This window comes from Bos indicus, chromosome 11 (assembly GCF_029378745.1).
Source record: "Bos indicus isolate NIAB-ARS_2022 breed Sahiwal x Tharparkar chromosome 11, NIAB-ARS_B.indTharparkar_mat_pri_1.0, whole genome shotgun sequence".
NCBI lineage: Eukaryota > Metazoa > Chordata > Mammalia > Artiodactyla > Bovidae > Bos > Bos indicus.
The window spans coordinates 36,588,564-36,608,054 of record NC_091770.1 but is presented as its reverse complement, the minus strand read 5'-3'; the positions used below and the strand labels follow the sequence as shown (position 1 = coordinate 36,608,054).

At 37.7% G+C, this 19,491-nt stretch overlaps 1 protein-coding gene across 5 annotated transcripts in view; it reads right to left on the bottom strand.

Annotated features, from left to right (window-relative positions):
* The window catches only part of ACYP2 (acylphosphatase 2), a 179,633-nt gene that overhangs the window by 104,134 nt on the left and 56,008 nt on the right, over positions 1-19,491 (bottom strand). The window lies entirely within an intron of this gene.

The window sequence follows — 19,491 nt, the reverse complement described above, 5'->3', positions numbered from 1 at the left end:
GATTTCCCAGCACCACTTGTTAAAGAGATTGTCTTTAATCCACTGTATATTCTTGCCTCCTTTGTCAAAGATAAGGTGTCCATATGTGCATGGATTTATCTCTGGGCTTTCTATTTTGTTCCATTGATCTATATTTCTGTTTTTGTGCCAGTACCATACTGTCTTGATGACTGTGGCTTTGTAGTAGAGCCTGAAGTCAGGTAGGTTGATTCCTCCAGTTCCATTCTTCTTTCTCAAGATAGCTTTGGCTATTCGAGGGTTTTGTATTTCCATACAAATTGTGAAATTATTTGTTCTAGCTCTGTGAAGAATATCGTTGGTAGCTTGATAGGGATTGCATAGAATCTATAAATTGCTTTGGGTAGTATACTCATTTTCACTATATTGATTCTTCCAATCCATGAACATGGTATATTTCTCCATCTATTAGTGTCCTCTTTGATTTCTTTCACCAGTGTTTTATAGTTTTCTATGTATAGGTCTTTAGTTTCTCTAGGTAGATATATTCCTAAGTATTTTATTCTTTCCATTGCAATGGTGAATGGAATTGTTTCCTTAATTTCTCTGTTTTCTCATTATTACTGTATAGGAATGCAAGGGATTTCTGTGTGTTGATTTTATATCCTGCAACTTTACTATAATCATTGATTAGTTCTAGTAATTTTCTGGTGGACTCTTTAGGGTTTTCTATGTAGAGGATCATGTCATCTGAAAATAGTGAGTTTTACTTCTTTTCCAATTTGGATTCCTTTTATTTCTTTTTCTGCTCTGATTGCTGTGGCCAAAACTTCCAAAAATATGTTGAATAGTAATGGTGAAAGTGGGCACCCTTGTCTTGTTCCTGACTTTAGAGGAAATGCTTTCAATTTTTCACCATTGAGGATAATGTTTGCTGTGGGTTTGTCATATATAGCTTTTATTATGTTGAGGTATGTTCCTTCTATTCCTGCTTTCTGGAGAGTTCTTATCATAAATGGATGTTGAATTTTGTCAAACGCTTTCTCTGCATCTTTTGAGATAGTCATATGGTTTTTATTTTTCAATTTGTTAATGTGGTGTATTACATTGATTGATTTGCGGATATTGAAGAATCCTTGCATCCCTGGGATAAAGCCCACTTGGTCATGATGTATGATCTTTTTAATGTGTTGTTGGATTCTGATTGCTAGAATTTTGTTAAGGATTTTTGCATCTATGTTCATCAGTGATATTGGCCTGTAGTTTTCTTTTTTTGTGGGACCTTTGTCAGGTTTTGGTATTAGGGTGATGGTGGCCTCATAGAATGAGTTTGGAAGTTTACCTTCCTCTGCAATTTTCTGGAAGAGTTTGAGCAGGATAGGTGTTAGCTCTTCTCTAAATTTTTGGTAGAATTCAGCTGTGAAGCCGTCTGGACCTGGGCTTTTGTTTGCTGGAAGATTTTTGATTACAGTTTCAATTTCCGTGCTTGTGATGGGTCTGTTAAGATTTTCTATTTCTTCCTGGTCCAGTTTTGGAAAGTTGTACTTTTCTAAGAATTTGTCCATTTCTTCCACGTTGTCCATTTTATTGGCATATAATTGCTGATAGTAGTCTCTTATGATCCTTTGTATTTCTGTGTTGTCTGTTGTGATCTCTCCAGTTTCATTTCTAATTTTATTGATTTGATTTTTCTCCCTTTGTTTCTTGATGAGTCTGGCTAATGGTTTGTCCATTTTATTTATCCTTTCAAAGAACCAGCTTTTGGTTTTGTTGATTTTTGCTATGGTCTCTTTTGTTTCTTTTGCATTTATTTCTGCCCTAATTTTTAAGATTTCTTTCCTTCTACTAACCCTGGGGTTCTTCATTTCTTCCTTTTCTAGTTGCTTTAGGTGTAGAGTTAGGTTATTTATTTGACTTTTTTCTTGTTTCTTGAGGTATGCCTGTATTGCTATGAACTTTCCCCTTAGGACTGCTTTTACTGTGTCCCACAGGTTTTGGGTTGTTGTGTTTTCATTTTCATTCGTTTCTATGCAAATTTTGATTTCTTTTTTGATTTCTTCTGTGATTTGTTGGTTATTCAGCAGCGTGTTGCTCAGCCTCCATATGTTGGAATTTTTAATAGTTTTTCTCCTGTAATTGAGATCTAATCTTACTGCATTGTGGTCAGAAAAGATGCTTGGAATGATTTCTATTTTTTTGAATTTACCAAGGCTAGATTTATGGCTCAGGATGTGATATATCCTGGAGAAGGTTCCATGTGTGCCTGAGAAAAAGGTGAAATTCATTGTTTTGGGATGAAATGTCCTATAGATATCAGTTAGGTCTAACTGTTCTATTGTATCGTTTAAAGTTTGTGTTTCCTTGTTACTTTTCTGTTTAGTTGATCTATCCATAGGTGTGAATGGGGTATTAAAGTCTCCCACTATTATTGTGTTATTGTTAATTTCTCCTTTCATACTTGTTAGCATTTGTCTTACATACTGTGGTGCTCCCGTGTTGGGTGCATATATATTTATAATTGTTATATCTTCTTCTTGGATTGATCCTTTGATCATTATGTAGTGACCTTCTTTGTCTCTTTTCACAGCCTTTGTTTTAAAGTTTATTTTAAATGATATGAGTATTGCTACTCCTGCTTTCTTTTGGTCCCTATTTGCATGGAAAATCTTTTTCCAGCCCTTCACTTTCAGTCTGTATGTGTCCCCTATTTTGAGGTGGGTCTCTTATAGACAACATATGTAGGGGTCTTGTTTTTGTATCCATTCAGCCAGTCTTTGTCTTTTGGTTGGGGCATTCAACCCATTTACGTTTAAGGTAATTACTGATAAGTATGATCCCGTTGCCATTTACTTTATTGTTTTGGGTTCGAATTTATACACCATTTTTGTGTTTCCTGTCTAGAGAATATCCTTTAGTATTTGTTGGAGAGCTGGTTTGGTGGTGCAGAATTCTCTTAGCTTTTGCTTGTCTGAAAAGCTTTTGATTTCTCCTTCATACTTAAATGAGATCCTTGCTGGGTACAATAATCTGGGCTGTAGGTTATTTTCTTTCATCATTTTAAGTATGTCTTGCCATTGCCTCCTGGCTTGAAGAGTTTCTATTGAAAGATCAGCTGTTATCCTTATGGGAATTCCCTTGTGTGTTATTTGTTGTTTTTCCCTTGCTGCTTTTAATATTTGTTCTTTGTGTTTGATCTTTGTTTATTTGATTAATATGTGTCTTGGGGTGTTTCGCCTTGGGTTTATCCTGTTTGGGACTCTCTGGGTTTCTTAGACTTGGGTGATTATTTCCTTCCTCATTTTAGGGAAGTTTTCGACTATTATCTCCTCAAGTATTTTCTCATGGTCTTTCTTTTTGTCTTCTTCTTCTGGGACCCCTATGATTCGAATGTTGTAGCATTTAATATTGTCCTGGAGGTCTCTGAGATTGTCCTCATTTCTTTTAATTCGTTTTTCTTTTATTCTCTCTGATTCATTTATTTCTGCCATTCTATCTTCTAATTCACTAATCCTATCTTCTGCCTCTGTTGTTCTACTATTTGTTGCCTCCAGAGTGTTTTTAATTTCATTTATTGCATTATTCATTATATATTGACTCTTTTTTTATTTCTTCTAGGTCCTTGTTAAACCTTTCTTGCATCTTCTCAATCCTTGTCTCCAGGCTATTTATCTGTGATTCCATTTTGATTTCAAGATTTTGGATCAATTTCACTATCATTATTCAGAATTCTTTATCAGGTAGATTCCCTATCTCTTCCTCTTTTGTTTGGTTTGGTGGGCATTTATCCTGTTCCTTTTTCTGCTGGGTATTCCTCTGTCTCTTCATCTTGTTTAAATTGCTGATTTGGGGGTGTCCTTTCTGTATTCCGGCAGTTTGTGGAGTTCTCTTTATTGTGGCATTTCCTCGCTGTGTGTGGGTTTGTACAGGTGGCTTGTCAAGGTTTCCTGGTTAGGGAAGCTTGTGTTGGTGTTCTGGCGGGTGGAGCTGTATTTCCTCTCTCTGGAGTGCAATGAAGTGTCCAGTAATGAGTTATGAGATGTCTATGGTTTTTGGGTGACTTTGGGCAGCTTGTATCTTGAGACTCAGGGCTGTGTTCCTTTGTTGCTGGAGAATTTGCTTGGTATGTCTTGCCCTGGAACTTGTTGGCCCTTGTGTGGTGCTTGGTTTCAGTGTCAGTATGGAGGCGTTTGATGAGCTCCTGTCAATTAATGTTCCTTGGAGTCAGGAGTTCCCTGGAGTCAAGGTTTGGATTTAAGCCTCCTGCTTCCAGTTATTGGTCTTATTTTTACAGTAGTTTCAAAACTTCTCCTTCTGTACAGCACCATTGATAAAACATCTATGTTAAAGATGAAAAGTTTCTTTACTGTGAGGGTCACCCAGAGAGGTTCACAGCGTTACATGGAGAAGAGGGAGGAGGGAGTTAGAGGTGACCCGAATGAGATGAGGTGGAATCAATAGTGGAGAGAGTGGGCTAGCCAATAACCACTTCCTTATGTGCACTCCACAACTGGACCGCTCAGAGATGTTCACGGAGTTATACAGAGAAGAGAAGATGGAGGAAGGAGACAGAGGTGGCCAGAAGGATAAAAGTGGGGAATGAAAAGGAGGGAGACAGATCCAGCCAGTAATCAGTTCCCTAAGTGTTCTCCACCATCTGGAACACACAGAAATTCACAGAGTTGGGTAGAGTAGAGAGGGGTTAGGGAGGAGACACAGCCGACCTGGTGAAGAAAGAGGAGAGTCCAAAGGGAGAGAGAGCAGTTAAGCCAGTAATCTCGTTCCCTAGTGAAAAATGGGTACTGAAGATTGGGTTCTTAAAGGTACAAAATTGGTAACAAATACATAAAAGCAAAAATTAAAAATCTAGAGTAGAGTTTGGAATTTTAAAAATACGATGTTAAAGAAAAGAAGAAGGAAAAGAAAGAGAGAAAAAACGAACAAACAAAAACAAACAAGGTCGTGAAAATTATAAAGAAAATATAGGTACAAAATTGATAACTAATACCAAAAAGCAAAAGTTAAAAATCTAGAGTAGAGTTTGGAATTTCAAAAATACAATGTTAAAAAAAAGAAGAAAAAGAAAGAGAGAAAAAAAATGAAACAAAAAAAACAATGTCACAAAAATTATAAAGAAAATACAGGTACAAAATTGATATCAAATACCAAAAAGCATAAATTAAAAATCTAGAGTAGAGTTTGGAATTTCAGATATACAATGTTATATAAAAGAAGAAAAAGAAACAGAGGAAAAAAAAAAAAGTCACAGAAATTATAAAAAAACTATAGGTACAAAATTGATAACAAATACCAAAAAGCTAAAATTAAAAATCTAGAATAGAGTTTGGAATTTCAAAAATACAATGTTAAAGAAAAGAAGAAAAAAAAAAACAAAACAAGGTCAAAAAATTATAAAAAATATATATATATGAAGTTTGCTGAAGAAAAAAAAATAGGGTCTTTTTTTTTGCAAAGTAATAGGTTATAAAAGTGAAAATTAAAGGAATAATAGAGGACTTAAAATTTTTTTAAAAAATTAAAAAAAAAAAAAGAAAGAATGATCGTAAAAATAGTAAAAATATATCGAGGACTTTCTCTGGTTTTGTTGTGAGTATTGTGGGTTCAGCTCATTTTTGGCTAGTTCCTTGGTCCGACTTTTATTTCTCAAGATCTATAGGCCCCTTCCTATGTAGTCGGTAGTAACCACGGGGTTTTAATCTATTGCCTATAGCTTCCAAGGCAGTTCCTTCTGTTATAGCTTCTTCCGTTTGCTGGTCTCTTCAGTGTCTGGTTTCCGCCCTGACACAAAGGGGACGGTGGAGGACACTTTTCTTTTTTTTTTTTCTTTTTAGGCTCACTTGTTCAGTCGCACTGTGGGGAGGGAGGGAGGGATGCTGCAAACAAATAACACTGGAGTGTGCTCGCAGTGCCTTAGCCTCACTGGGTCTGCCCCAGCTCACGGCGCGTGTAGCCTCCCTGCCCACACTGCTCAGGCTCTAGGTTGTTCCGCCGGGAACCATCCGTGGCCGGCCCTGGGCTGCCTGCACCTCCCAGGTCCAAGCCACTCAGGTTCAGGCACTCGGGTAGTCCTCAGAGGCACAGACTCGGTTGGGCCTGCGTTTTGTGCCCTTCCCAGTTCCTAGCAGCTCAGGTGATGAGGTGTTTAGCAAGCGCGATTGCTGCGACTTATCGCCTCCCCGCCGCTCGGTTATCCGCGTACAACCTGCGCACCTTCTCAGGGAGATGTTGACCGTCCAGACCCCCAAGAAGTTTTAGTTAGCAAAGAAGCCTGCTTACACTTTTATAGATAATGTCTCTCTGGAGCTGCGATTGCCCCCTTCCGGCTCTGGCTGCGTGTCACTGGAGGGGGAAGGTCTGCAGCCGGCTATCTCTGTTCAGTCCTTTGTTCCGTGCGTGGGCCTGGCGGTGTCTTAGGTTAGTGCTGGCTTTTCGCCTGATAGATATCCCACAGTCTGGTTTGCTAGCCCAGATTATTTCACTCAGATAGTGCTCAGGGTATTCAGGCCAGGTCCTTACTCTAAGCGATGCAGCCCGCGCCGCGCCTCCCTGCCCAGCCCTGGCTTGCTAATGGTGTGTGCAGGCGTCTGCACTGCTTCTCCGCTGGGGGAGTTACCGTAGGGCTCGCAATCTGCGAGTTTTAATTGTTTATTTATTTTGTCTCCCTGTTATGTTTCCTCTGTGCTTCCAAAGCTCAGCACAGATTTGGCAGTGAGAAGGTTTCCTGATGTTTGGAAACTTCTCTCTTTTTAAGACTCCCTCCCGAGACGGAACTCTGTCCCTCCCTCTTTTGTCTCTTTTTTTGTCTTTTATATTTTTTCCTACCTCCTTTCGAAGACTTGGGTTGCTTTTCTGGGTGCCTGATGTCCTCTGCTGGCCTTCAGAAGTTGTTTTGTGGAATTTACTCGGCTTTTAAATGCTCTTTTGATGAATTTGTGGGGGAGAAAGTGTTCTCCCCATCCTACTCCTCTGCCATCTTGGCTCTTCCTCCTATCATGCCTATTTAAAACTCTGATTTTCAAATATTTTTGAACAAAGTACAAATAAAATCAAATGAATGAATTATTTTACTCTATAATTTAAAACAAATTAAGTCAACCATAAATCACAATATTTCTATTTTCTCCCAATTCATAATGTCAACTACTTTCTAACATATTACTTCTGTATTTTTATTGTATTGTATTTTGTATTATTATTTTTGTATTTGCAAATACAAAGAAAATACCCTAATTACAAAACACATAAATTGCTGCCATTACTCCACTAGAATGGACTTTCTGTGAGATAATAGTTGTCAATCATTACAGACTACCTTCCAGACAATAATGTAGGTTAAAAAATATAAGGTTGATTTTTATCATTAGTATAAATCCACATAATTATTAAATGAAAATTTGACCTTTTAAGCAAAACAAGAACACACTTGAAAGAAAGCAAACAGAAAGAAAAGTTTTGTTTTACCTTGAGCACTAATTGTGACTGTGTGCCAGGTTCAGGAATTATGTACATGATTCAGACTCATGGTGGAGTCAGCCCTGGGAGTGCATTTCAGTTCTACAATCTACAAGTGATGCCTGTCTCAAAAGTTTCTTCACCCTCCCTACTCTTCAGTTTCCTCAACAGTTAAACTTTAATAACCACCATTTTAGAGAGTTAGACTTGGAATTAAATGAGATAATAACTGTATTAATGTTTTAACAAATACATAAGCATTCAGCAAATACCTATTATTTCTACAGCTCCAATACTTTGGCCACCTGAATCAAAGAGCCCACTCATTGGAAAAGACCCTGATGCTGGGAAAGACTGAAGGCAAAAGGAGAGGGGGCGGCAGAGAATGAGACAGTTAGATAGCATCACGGACTCAATGGACATGAGTTTGCGCAAACTCCAGGAGACAGGGGAGGGCAGAGGAGCCTGGCATGTTGCAGTCCACGGCGTTGCAAAGAGCTAGATATGACTTTGTGACTGAACAACAACAAAAATTATGTTATAATAAAGCTTAAATGCGCATTATTTGATAAATGGAGAATGTGGACCTTATTTTCTTTAAAGGACAGCAAAGACCTCAATAGATTAAAACTTAAACCAAGTCCTTCAACCTGAAACCAAGTGTAGGTTATGGGAAAGGCTTTTTGTTTTCATGCCTAAGTCATATCTCTGATACTTTTATTCATAATATGACCTAGTAATTGAAACCTAGATTTCTTCTTCCACTTAAAAAAAATATTCTAAATCTCTATTTTTTTAAATAACAGGCAAATATAATGAATACAGTGCCAGCAAGGGTTTTTTATTAACAACACAACTTCCCAGGTTTTTGCTGGAGTTAAAACCTGATATCAATAAAATTGGATATGTTATCTACATTTTTATTTGGAGCCATGCTCAGATTTTTGGATTTCACCAGAGGAGTAATATTTTTAAAATTTTGAGAAGCACCATAAGTTGACAACATTTTATATTTCAGAAATATTTTAATTAAATAGAGATAGAAAGGATATTTTAAATTAGAGCAATAAAAAAAGGAATACTAGGGGAAATTGTAAACTATAATCTCCTATCTAAAGCATTTAATTAAAAAAAGAATAGTTGGACACTCTAAGAGGAAAAACATACTTTTGGGTTAAGAAAAAATGTTCTTTCCCAAACAAGAATAGCTGGCCTCCCTATACTGATTTATATATGCTCTGTGTGTTTATGCTAATTTGCCTTATTTCTCCAAAGATTAGTTCTTGGATTTAAATTTGAGAATCTTCAAGTACTAACAAGATTTGACAGATTTAAGATCTTGTGTCTTTAACTGCACATGCCAGATACTATTAGCCAGAATGATTCCCAGCTCTCCTTGGAACCTACATTCTAGTGGGTAGAGATCAATATCAAACAAATTAACAAACATGTTCAGATATTGATTGGTTTTAAGAAGAAAAATGAAGCCGGTTAAGACACAGAGACAGAGCGGAAGGAAATGTATTCAGAGAAATCTTCGACTAGGGCACATCCAAGTAGAGATTCTAATAAAATGAGGGAGTGAGTCATTTGGAAACCTGTGGGAATAGTGATGGTTAATAGTCATAAAGCATTTTCTCCTGTGCCAGTCAGTATCCTAACTGCTTTACACAGGTAAACTCATTTAATCCTCTTAACAATTGCATACAGGTACTATTATGATCCCTATTTTACAGAGAAGGAAACTGAGGCTCAGAGAATTAAGGTAACTTGTGTAAGTCACACAGCTAGTAAATAGAAGGGTTGAATTGGGAACCCAGAGAGTCTGACTCCAAAATCTTTCTCTTAACCATCATCACTATACTCTGCCTCTCAGGAACACGAGGGGCAAAGACCCCAAGGTGATAATGCATGTGTCTGGCATGCCCCAGAAACAGCAAGGAGAACCCAGAGTGGCTGGAGTTGGGGGTAACAAGAGAGACTGAAACACATCAGATCAGAGAGATGGTTGGTACAGTGGAGGAGGGGACCAGTTTATGTGGGACCTTGAAGTACACCATAAGGACTTTGGGTCTTATTCTGAGTGAGATGACCAGTCATTGAACCATTTTGAGCAGAGGAGAATCAAGACCCACCTTGTGTCTTGTAAGGATCACTTTGGCTGCTATGCAGAGAGGAGACTATATTGACTGTGCTGTGCTGTGCTTAGTTGCTCAGTTGTGTCCGACTGTTTTGTGACCTCATGGACTGTCGCCCGCAGGCTTCTCTGTCCATGGGGATTCTCCAGGAAAGAATACTGGAGTGCGTTGCCATGCCCTCCTCCAGGGGATCTTCCCAACCCAGAGATGGAGCCCAGGTCTCCTGCATTGCAGGTGGATTCTCTACTGTCTGAGCCACCAGGGGACCCCGACTATACTGGGGACATAGATAAAAGCAGGAGCCAAGTCTAACAGCTCTGCAATAATCCCAAAAGATAAGTGGTGGTTTGGACTTATGTGATCACTGAAGTGGGGGGAAGATTATGGATCTATTTTGAAAGAAGAAGAGAATTTAGTGATGGATAGGAGATGGGAAGAGAAAGAAACAGAGGAGTCATGGATGACCAAGGTTGTGACCTGAGCAAGTAACTGTTAAGAAAGGGGCTGGCATTGCTTGTAAGGAAATACTGGCTAAGGAACAGGTTAAAGTGAAGATGCTGATTCAGGAAGTCAGAGTGGAGCCTGAGAATCTGTACTTCTAACATGTTCCCAGGAGATGCGGACGCTGCTGTCCATGGAGCACACTTGTGAACAACAAGGCTCTACACTTTGTTTTGTTAAACAATTTCTTCCTGATTTTAAGAGAAAGAAGTTCATCTTAAAAATATGAAAATTACCATAAAATAATTCTATACACAGAAATACTGTTAATATTTTGAGGTACATCTTTCCAGGTTTTTTGATGTTTACATGTTTATGTACATAATAGGAAATACAATTTAAGAAAATTAAAATCCCATTGTACCCTACCACTTGTTTTTTAAATATAATGAACACCTTCCAGTTTCCTTAAACATTTTAAACTATTATTTCAATCAGATGAAAACATACAAACTAAAAATATTTAACTTTATTGAGTTTCTGTGCCAGACTGTTTCTTGCTCTATAGCTCCCATCTCTAGTAATGGTGAATGGAAAATGTTACTTTTTAAAGTAAGTGGCATTTTAAAAAGAGGCATTTAAATATTTTCAAAATATTTTAAAGACTGTGTTTTGGGTAAACATGCTATCATTTTAAGGCTCAAACTCTACTGGGACTGTGTTTCTCTCTTCCAAAAAGCTCCCTTCCCATTCCTTTTCCCCCCAAGATGGCACCTGACGGCAAGGCAGAGTGTGTCCTGTGCTGGTGACCGAGGTGGAGAGCCTCTGGTCCAAGGGCAGCCCTGTGGGCCCTCACCAGCCTCCACTGAGATGCCCCTTGACCCTCTGGCTCACCAGGCAGTACTGCTTGCTGGGAAGCAGCTGGTTGCAGGACTAGGCGGGCACATGTAGGCCTTGGACCCTGCCTGCTGTTTCTGGTCTTTGGCTTTCTCATCCTTCCTCGGTTCTCTAGCAAGTTACTTATTCCCTCAGCTTTTCTGTAGGCAGCCCCGCCCAGCCTCGTGTGCTCAGGTTGTGGGCCCCCCAAGGCACGTCTCAAGCCTGCCACCCAAACATCTCCCTCCAGCCCTGCATTCCCAGGATTTGGGCTGCATCAGGGAAGTCCAGTACCATTCCTTGCTCCTGATACTCAACGTCCTGCTTCCAGGTTTTTAACAAGAAGGCAATAGACTCTCCCATCTGAACCCCTGCTCCTCTCTGTACCCAGCGCGACCTGAAAGGCTTCCTTCCTTCCTCCTTCCTTCAGATGGGAAGAGCACCTACATTAGATCAAGTGCTCGCCTACTTTCTGGCTTAGAGTAAAACTATTCACTCAGACTGCTGCGTTTTTCTCCTAAGACAAAGAGGCGCTTTTGGAAATTAGAAACAAAGGCTGACTTTAAGATGGTTCCCTATGGATTAAAGAGCAATACTTTGAAATTTAAATAGCCCCTTCGTCTTCCTTTTCCCATGGTGTAGTATCTCAAAAATATTATTTGGTTATATGACTTTTAGTGAGTGAACAATATTTCATTATACAGATACTATAATGTAATCCTCTATGATTGAACACTACAATTGGAATTTTCCCCATTAAAAATAACTTGCTTATACATAAATCCAAGCACATGTAATTATTTCCTAGGTGTATATTCCTATAAGTGGAATTACAGACTGAAAGGAAAAGGTATGATCACTTTCAAGGTCTTTTTTGGTACATACTTCTAATTTATCTTCCAGAAATATTTATACCAAAGCAAACTGTAGTGGCCGAGAAAGGCTATATCTCCACATACTTCCCATACTAGATATTATCATTCTTTTTTTCTCCCCTCTTTCAAAATTGTGTTGAATTTCACAAAAAGTCAATCATTTTACTCTTGCCTGGAAAATCCCATGGATGGAGGAGCCTGGAAGGCTGCAGTCCATGGGGTCGCTAAGAGTCGGACACGACTGAGCGACTTCACTTTCACTTTTCACTTTCATGCACTGGAGAAGGAAATGGCAACCCAACTCCAGTGTTCTTGCCTGGAGAATCCCAGGGATTGGGGAGCCTGGTGGGCTGCTGTCTATGGGGTTGCACAGAGTCAAACACGACTGAAGTGACTTAGCAGCAGCAATAATTTTAAAGTGAACAATTCAGTGGCACTTAGAATATTCACAACATTGTGCTGGTATTCTATTTAATCTTTGCCAATTTGATGGTTGAAAAAACTTTAAATTTGTTTACTAGGGATAGGAAACATTTTGCATTTATTTGCTAATCAATGCCTTTTCTTTTTTGTGAACTACCTGGCTATTTTTTTCTGTTTGTATTTGGGGGTGCTGTGTTTTATGCAAATATTTATTATATATACTTACAACCTATATAATGCAACTATATTGACAATTTACCTTTTGACCATAAATTTTGTTTATGCTGTCCCTTAGCATATAAACTTTTAAATACTTCAAAATCATTCTGCATTTCCTTCACATTTTATTCAACTTTATCTATAAAGCCCTCACTAACTCCAAGATTTGATATCTATATTTTCTTCCTGTTCTTTAACGGTTTCACTTTGACACTGAACTCTTAATCTGGACAGGGTTTATTTGGTAGGAGGGAGGAAAACTTATGTTTCTAAATGGTCTCAACCTTGTTTACTAAACAATCCATCTTGATCATAACAGTAATTACATAAATCATAAATTACATAAATCTGAACTTTCTGTTCTATTTCATTGACCTACTTGGCCTGTATTTGAACTATAATGCTAAAATTACTGTACTATTTTAAATTCTCTATTCTTCTAAATACGTTTTAAAACACTCTGCTGTTTCTCTAAGAAACATTGCTGGGAGATGATTAGTGTATTAGCTAAAAAGTGCTAAGCCACAAAAAGACTAAAAGTCAACTCAAAGAGGCTTAAACAAAAATGAAATTGACTGGCTTTCAGCTGAATCCAAAAGTAGATCAAATATGAGTGTTGCTTGAAACAATGGCTTATCAATGTCATTAATAACCCACGTATTTCCATCTCCCATTTTCCAGCTCTGCTGTCCACTATCTCAACTTCACCCCATAGCTAGGTCTCCTCATAGTGTAGGATGGCTGCATTGTATCCTCACTCACATGTAGCAGAAGACTGGAAGCCACCAACAAACTGTTTTTTGTGTGTCCTGTCACCAATTCTTTTTTAACCATTCGCAACTAAGAAGGACAAGATTAAAATTATTTGCTTGTATTAATTAGGGGCAACCACAGATCTGGCATGGAATGGTGTTGGAAAGACAACAGTTTTTATTAAAATTATAATTTCTTTAAATGCATTAATTAATTTGAAATGAACTGGTATCTTTATAAAATGAACTGGTATTTTTATTGGCATATAATTGTTGATAGTAGTCTCTTATGATCCTTTGTATTTCTGTGTTGTCTGTTGTGATCTCTCCATTTTCATTTCTAATTTTATTGATTTGATTTTTCTCCCTTTGTTTCTTGATGAGTCTGGCTAATGGTTTGTCCATTTTATTTATCCTTTCAAAGAACCAGCTTTTGGTTTTGTTGATTTTTGCTATGGTCTCTTTTGTTTCTTTTGCATTTATTTCTGCTCTAATTTTTAAGATTTCTTTCCTTCTACTAACCCTGGGGTTCTTCATTTCTTCCTTTTCTAGTTGCTTTAGGTGTAGAGTTAGGTTATTTATTTGACTTTTTTCTTGTTTCTTGAGGTGTGCCTGTATTGCTATGAACTTTCCCCTTAGGACTGCTTTTACTGTGTCCCACAGGTTTTGGGTTGTTGTGTTTTCATTTTCATTCATTTCTATGCAAATTTTGATTTCTTTTTTGATTTCTTCTGTGATTTGTTGGTTATTCAGCAGCGTGTTGTTCAGCCTCCATATGTTGGAATTTTTAATAGTTTTTCTCCTGTAATTGAGATCTAATCTTACTGCATTGTGGTCAGAAAAGATGCTTGGAATGATTTCTATTTTTTTGAATTTACCAAGGCTAGCTTTATGGCCCAGGATGTGATCTATCCTGGAGAAGGTTCCATGTGCGCCTGAGAAAAAGGTGAAATTCATTGTTTTGGGATGAAATGTCCTATAGATATCAATTAGGTCTAAATGGTCTATTGTATCATTTAAAGTTTGTGTTTCCTTGTTACTTTTCTGTTTAGTTGATCTATCCATAGGTGTGAATGGGGTATTAAAGTCTCCCACTATTATTGTGTTATTGTTAATTTCTCCTTTCATACTTGTTAGCATTTGTCTTACATACTGTGGTGCTCCCGTGTTGGGTGCATATATATTTATAATTGTTATATCTTCTTCTTGGATTGATCCTTTGATCATTAGGTAGTGTCTTTCTTTGTCTCTTTTCACAGCCTTTGTTTTAAAGTTTATTTTAAATGATATGAGTATTGCTACTCCTGCTTTCTTTTGGTCCCTATTTGCATGGAAAATCTTTTTCCAGCCCTTCACTTTCAGTCTGTATGTGTCCCCTGTTTTGAGGTGGGTCTCCTGTAGACAACATATGTAGGGGTCTTGTTTTTGTATCCATTCAGCCAGTCTGCCTTTTGGTTGGGGCATTCAACCCATTTACATTTAAGGTAATTACTGATAAGTATGATCCCGTTGCCATTTACTTTATTGTTTTGGGTTCAAGTTTATACACCCTTTTTGTGTTTCCTGTCTAGAGAATATCCTTTAGTATTTGTTGGAGAGCTGGTTTGGTGGTGCAGAATTCTCTTAGCTTTTGCTTGTCTGAAAAGCTTTTGATTTCTCCTTCATACTTGAATGAAATCCTTGCTGGGTACAATAATCTGGACTGTAGATTATTTTCTTTCATCATTTTAAGTATGTCTTGCCATTCCCTCCTGGCTTGAAGAGTTTCTATTGAAAGGTCAGCTGTTATCCTTATGGGAATTCCCTTGTGTGTTATTTGTTGTGTTTCCCTTGCTGCTTTTAATATTTGTTCTTTGTGTTTGATCTTTGTTAATTTGATTAATATGTGTCTTGGGGTGTTTCACCTTGGGTTTATCCTGTTTGGGACTCTCTGGATTTCTTGGACTTGGGTGATTATTTCCTTCCCCATTTTAGGGAAGTTTTCAACTATTATCTCCTCAAGTATTTTCTCATGGTCTTTCTTTTTGTCTTCTTCTTCTGGAACCCCTATGATTCGAATGTTGTAGTGTTTAATATTGTCCTGGAGGTCTCTGAGATTGTCCTCATTTCTTTTCCCACTGCTGGGCATACACACTGAGGAAACCAGAAGGGAAAGAGACACGTGTACCCCAATGTTCATCGCAGCACTGTTTATAATAGCCAGGACATGGAAGCAACCTAGATGTCCATCAGCAGATGAATGGATAAGAAAGCTATGATACATATACACAATGGAGTATTACTCAGCCATTAAAAAGAATACATTTGAATCAGTTCTAATGAGGTGGATGAAACTGGAGCCTATTACACAGAGTGAAGTAAGCCAGAAAGAAAAACACCAATACAGTATACTAACGCATATATATGGAATTTAGAAAGATGGTAACAATAACCCTGTGTACAAGATAGCAAAAGAGACACTGATATATAGAACAGTCTTATGGACTCGGTGGGAGAGGGAGAGGGTGGGAAGATTTGGGAGAATGGCATTGAAACATGTAAAATATCATGTATGAAACGAGATGCCAGTCCAGGTTCGATGCACGATACTGGATGCTTGGGGCTAGTGCACTGGGGCGACCCAGAGGGAGGGTATGGGGAGGGAGGAGGGAGGAGGGTTCAGGATGGGGAACATATGTATACCTGTGGCAGATTCATTTTGATATTTGGCAAAACTAATACAATTATGTAAAGTTTAAAAATAAAATAAAATAAAAATGAACTGCTATTTTTATAATATTAAATCTTTTAATCCAAAGACATTGCATCTCCCCTATTTAATCAAGTTTTCTGCTTTTCTATCATGTATTTAAATAATGGCTTCTTTACATATATTTTATACATGTATCTATTTATTCCAAAAGTCTATTAAATTCTTGAGCATTTTATTTAAGGTTCTATCATGAATATGATCTTATTTTCTATTATATTTTGTACCTAATTGTATGATTTGAGACTTATTTCTTTTTTTAGTTTTAGTTTAGTGTCCTTCCTTCCTTTCAGTTTAAACTAGCTTAAGCGGGAAAGAAAGTTACTGGGTTATATAACTGGGACATCCTAGGCAATACTGCCCTTAGGCCTCAGCAAAAGTCCCCCAGCCCTGGGCTCATATCCTATAGCACCCCCACATACAAAAAGACAAATAGATTTATTGCAGAATGAAAGAGTAGCCTCTGCTACTCAGGATATGGCACTTTAGTACTGCAGATGCAACTTGTAATGTTGAACATTCGCTCTCATGACTAACATTGTTTAGGCCCCTGGAATGTTTCTCCATATTTCTTGCCCTGTGTCCTTAAGAAATGGTTATTTGAAAATACTGTCCCACTGTGACCTTGGAGACAGACCCTGATCCTAATTAAGAACAGTTTCATTGAAAACAAACTTATGGTTACCAAAGGGAAAGAGGGGAAGGGATAAATTAGGAATTTGGGATTAATAGATACATACTACAATATATAAAATAGAGAACAACAAGGACCTACTGTACAGATGGAAACTATACTTAATATCTTGTAATACCCTATAATGGAAAAAAAATGTTTAAAGAATATGTATAACTGAACCTCTGTGCTATACACCTGAAACACAACATTATAAATCAAATACAAGATTAAATTTTCAAAGGATTAAATTTTAAATCTTCAAATTTAAGTAGTTTTCAAAAATTGTTTTTATTTTTTTTGTTTTTGTTTTTTTTTCTTTTATTTTCTTTTATTTTTTATTTTTTTTAAATTTAATTTTATTTTTAAACTTTACAATATTGTATTAGTTTTGCCAAATATCAAAATGAATCCGCCACAGGTATACCTGTGTTCCCCATCCTGAACCCTCCTCCCTCCTCCCTCCCCATACCCTCCCTCTGGGTGGTCCCAGTGCACCAGCCTCAAGCATCCATTGGAGGATAACTACTTTACAATATTGTATCGGTTTCTGCCATACATCAACTTGAATCAGCCATAGTTTTATTAAAGTTTGGTATTAATTATAATGGTAACTCGTCATTTTAAAGATTTTAGAAGATAAGCAACATTTTGTAAAATATTTTATAACATTTAGTCTTTCAAATTTTTGCAATTACTTTAACTTACATTTTTGCTGAAATATATTCAAATTAGGTATATTTTTAAATTCTCTTTATAAATTTTTAAATATTTTATATTACTACTGTGAATAAAGCAAAAATTAAGTGAGTAAGTTTATTATAATACTATCAGTGATTTTGCTGAAATGGAAGCAGGGAAATAAATTTTAAGGAATGAATTATGACATTATTCTATATTACCACTTATCCTAAACTTCTGGCCCATCCTCAGAACGCCCAAGTTTATATTGTAAAACTCAACATAAGCGTTCCCTGGTGGTCCAGTGGCTAAGGTCCTGGTGCTCCCAGCCCCGGGTCTGGGCAGGGAGCCCAGGTTTGACCTCTAGTCAGGAAACTAGATCCCACATGCCACAACTAAGAGTTCCCATGCCACAACTAAAGATGCTGTGCATGCAACTAACACCTGGCACAGCCAAATAAATAAGTAAAAATAAATATTCTTGAAAAGAAAGAATAAAATTCAACATATAAACATAGAGTTTCTGGACTTTCATTTTTACTCTTACCCAGACCCTGTAATAATTAGGGGAGGACCTGACCCTTAGTTTATGTAGCCTATTCATGGGTGGTTCCAAGGATTAAATGACATTGTCAAGGTAGGACGTCTTCTCACAGTCCAGTCATATCCCAGGCCAGTAGAAAGTGGGCTTCTTTCTCTCAGTGTTTGTTGTTAATCCTGCTTGGACCACCTGCTCATCCACCAGATGAGCCATGGTACTCAGCCAAGTGGGGCCGCGATCACACCAAGAGCTTCTCAGTTGGTGCTCTGTATCTGGAAGCTGGGGGGCTCATGGAGTGGGAAACGGGTGATTTCTTAAAGATGCTGGCAGTTAAAATTAAGTCCATCACATTGGAACCTAAGGTAGGTACTTAATTTTGCAAATTTATTTTATGGCGTCCCTCTTATCAAACTCTCTTACTAATTCTAACAGCTTTTCTGTTGGTTTTGTTGGTTTTCTAGGTAGATAATGTCATAAAATACAAATAATGATAATCTGTCTCCTGCTTTACAAGATTTTATTTTGCTTTTATTATATTGCCTTAAACTGTCAAAGCAGGGTTCAATGGTGGTGATGGCAAATCAGTTCAGTCGCTCAGTCGTGTCTGACTCTTTGTGACCATGGACTGCAGCACGCCCGGCTTCCCTGTCCATCACCAACTCCCAGAGCCTACTCAAACTCATGTCCATCGTGTCAGTGATATCCCTACCTTATTCCTAACCTGAACTGGATTTGCCTTTAGCATTTCAGCATTAATGATGTTTTCTTAAAGATATTCTTTGTTCTTTCCATGTGGGGTCTTTGCAGAACTTTATGGCCAGGTCCACCTGCCAAGTTTTGGGGATTCCGGGTCTGTGGGCACTGTTACTGTATATAAATAATAAACCAAGAAAAAAGAAACAACTCCCAAACTGGATAAACAAACTGCTCTAAGTTGAGTCACTGCTAGTCATGTAAATTTGCATGACTAAATCTCTACTCCTCCAAACCCAAAGCAATCCAAAAGAAAGGCTGTCCAAACACCAAACAGAGATCATAAGCCTCATATTCTATTTTTCTGCTTCCTTTGTTACTGTTAGTAGAGGAATTGTAGAATTTTTAAAAATTCTACATAAATAAGCATTTGGGGGGACTTCCCTGGTGGTCCAGTGGCTAAGACTGTGCACTCCCAATGCAGGGGGTCCAGGTTCCATCCCTGGTCAGGGAACTAGATCCTACATGCCACAACTAAGAGTTTGCATGCCACAGTGAAGATCAGAAGTCCTGTGTGCCACAACTGAGACCCAGAACAGCCAAACAAACAAACAAAAGCATCTGGGGCTTTGTAAGAGAAGGCTCAGATTTTAAGATTTATGACCTATATTTAAGCACTTTGTACATGTTTATTTTATTTCACAACAAAAATTTAACATAAAATGTCCTTACTAATGGGGTGAAAAGTTGTTACCACTAGTCAGAAAAACCAATGGCAAGAAATGGCTTGTGAGTCACAGCCAAATAAGATCACTAAGTGAACTCTGACAAAGCAGGATGGTGTCCACTTTACTCACTATGTATATTACCAAGGGCTGGCACATAGTAAGTGCTCAGTAAGTATCTCATTAGTTAAATTGATCATTGCATAATGGGCATCATAGAATTCAGGTTACATGTAATTTTAAGACAAGAATACTAATGTGTATAATTTTAAGACAA